General features: G+C 38.0%; 1 pseudogene; it reads left to right on the top strand.

Annotated features, from left to right (window-relative positions):
* The first annotated feature begins 240 nt into the window (after positions 1–240).
* Positions 241–603, top strand: LOC104981609 (annotated as a pseudogene).
* Positions 604–2,880: the final 2,277 nt, after the last annotated feature.

Here is a 2,880-nt window from a genome sequence, read left to right as displayed (position 1 = left end):
ACCTTTGGTGTTAAAATTTCAACACATGAATTTGTGGGGTTCACGGAATCCCAGGGACCGGGGAGCCTGGTGGGCTGCCGTCTATGGGGTCGCACAGAGTTGGACACGACTGAAGTGACTTAGCAGCAGCAGTAGCAGCAGACATTCAGACCATAGCAGAGTCTGTCCTCAGTGGCTGTGAGCTAATTCTGCATTAAATCAATCATCCAGTCTCTTTCTAATTCCCTGCCCGTCTTCAAGATGATGCCGCAGAAAGACAAGAAGCCTGAGAAGTCAGCCTGGAGGTTTAATTTGGACCAGGCTCATCCAATAGAAGATGGATTTTTGATTCTGGAAATTTTGAACATTTTTTTGTTAGAGAAAGTTAAAGTCAATGGAAAAGCTAGAAATCTTGGGAATGTCGTTCATATTGAATGCTTCAAGAATAAAATGATTTTTCCTGAGAAACAGTTCTCCAAAAGCTATTTGAAGTATCTTACCAAGAAATATCTTAAGAACAATCTTCATGGTTGACTTTATGTGGTTGTATCTGACAATGAGACTTATGAACTTTATTACTTCAAGATTAGTCAAGATGAGGGTGGATTTGAATCTGAGGATTAGGTAAAACTGCCCCTTACAGGGCTTTGTTTAGTAATAAAACAAATGAGGCATACAAGAGGAAGAAACATCTAGAAACAGACTTTTAGTTTATTAGTGAATAAAAAACATTGTACTCTATTTTTAAAAAATGAGTCACCCAGGAACGCATACCTGGACTGATTTACCTGTGCTTCCTTCCACCCCATAGATTTATTGTTTCACCTAACAATACTTTGGAAAATCACCAAGAGGTTTGCAAACCATACAGGCTAGACCCCATGCAAAGCCTTCCCTGTGGAGATGAAAAAGGTAGCACCACAGCAGTGTCACAGGAGGTCTGCTGAAACATAAAATTTAAATAAAGCCCAAAGCTTTATAGCATAATACCCCAAATGTTTGTGCTTTGATAAAAAATCACTCATACCAAGAATCAGGAAAATCTCAATGTGAGTGAGAAAAACCAGTAATCAGATACCCATATCTAGATGGTATAGGTGTTAGAATGACTTGTCAAAGAAAGATTTTGAAGCAACCATCATAATAACGTATCAGTGAGCCATTATGAGCACACTTGAAACCCATGAAAACAGAAAGTAAGAAATTAGAAGAGAAGGAAGGGGCAAATGGAGATTTTAGGACTTAAATATAAAATACAATAAGTTCAAACAAAAAGTTCAGTGGATTGGCCCAATAGTAGAACTGTGGAAAGAATCCATGGATTTGAAAATAGAACAATAGAAATTACTCAATCTGAACAACAGAGATAAAAATAGAAAAAAATGAACGTAGAATCAGGGACTTATGGAGCTATATAAAAGATCTTAGTGTTGTGGCACCAGAATCTTGGAAAAAGGGTAGAGATTAAAAAGTACTCAAAGAAATAATGACTGAAAAATTTCCTAAGTTTCCTGAAAATTTGTCCAAAAAACATAAGCTTACAAATTCATGAAACTGATGAACCCAAATATCATAAACCCCAAAACTTTATGCCAGGGCACATCATAGTCAAATGTTTGAAAACTAAAAGCAAAGAAAAAATTCTTGAAAGCAGCAAAAGAGAAAACATGTATTATTTATAGGAGATAAACAATTTGAATGACAGCAGGTTTTCTTATCAAAATCCATGGAGGCCAGAAAGAGGTGGCATGTTTTTCATGTGTTAAAAGAAATGTCAACCCAGAATTCTATATCCATCAAACATATCCTTTAGGTATGAAGGAGAAACCAGGACTTTCTCAGAGGGAGGAAAATTAAGAGAACTTTCCCAGAAGACCTATCTTAAAGGAATGGCTAAAGGAAACTCTCCAAACAGAAAGAAAATAATGAAAGAAGAAATCTTGGCACATCAGGAAGGAAGAAAATAAAAGACAAAGATTAAAAGTATAGTGACAACATATTGAGATAAAGAATACTTTGAGGAACTTCCCTGGTGGTCCAGTGGTTAAGAATCCGCCTTCCAATGCAGGGGATGTGGGTTCAATCCCTGGTTGGGGAGCTAAGATCCCACATGCCACAGGACTACTGAGCCAGAGCACTCTAGAGTCTACGTACCACAACTAGAGAGAAGCCCATGTGCCGCAAGGAAGATGCCAAGTGCTGCAACTAAGACCCAACAGCAAAATAAATAAGATAGGAGCAACCAAAATGTCCATTGACAGAAAAATGGATGAAGAAGATGTGGTACATTTATACAAAGAAACATTACTCAGCCATTAAGGGAGTGCCATCATACCATTTGCAGCAACATGGATGGACCTAGAGATTGTCATCCTGAGTGAAGGAAGTCGGACAGAGAAGGAGAACTGTTGTATGACATCCCTTATATGTGGACTCTAAAAAGAAACAATACGAATGAACTTACAAAGCAGAAAGAGAGAACAAACTTGTGGTTGGTGGGCAAAAGGGATCGTTAGGGAATTGGGGGTGAGCATGTACACACTGCTATCTTCAAAACGGATAACCAACAAGAATTTATTTTATAGCACATGGAACTCTGCTTGATGTTATGTGGCAGCCTGGATGGGAGGGGAGTTTGGGGGAGAATGGATACATGTGTATGTATGGCTGAGCCCCTTTGTTGTTCACATGAAACTGTCACAGCATTGTTGATCGGCAATATCCTAACACAAAATAAAAAGTTAAAAAAAAAGACTACTTCGAATTGCTACTATAGGTGGAGAGAAGTCCCGCTAACCCATATCAGAGAATTTAAATTGTGTTTTTGTAAGTCCTTACAGTTTTGTTTGATACTTTCTTCTGCAGTATATCCCATTTATGCTGACTGATTAAATCATAATG

Source organism: Bison bison, unplaced genomic scaffold, assembly GCF_000754665.1.
Source record: "Bison bison bison isolate TAMUID 2011002044 unplaced genomic scaffold, Bison_UMD1.0 scf7180017864519, whole genome shotgun sequence".
NCBI lineage: Eukaryota > Metazoa > Chordata > Mammalia > Artiodactyla > Bovidae > Bison > Bison bison.
This window is presented reverse-complemented; position numbering and strand designations above follow the sequence as displayed.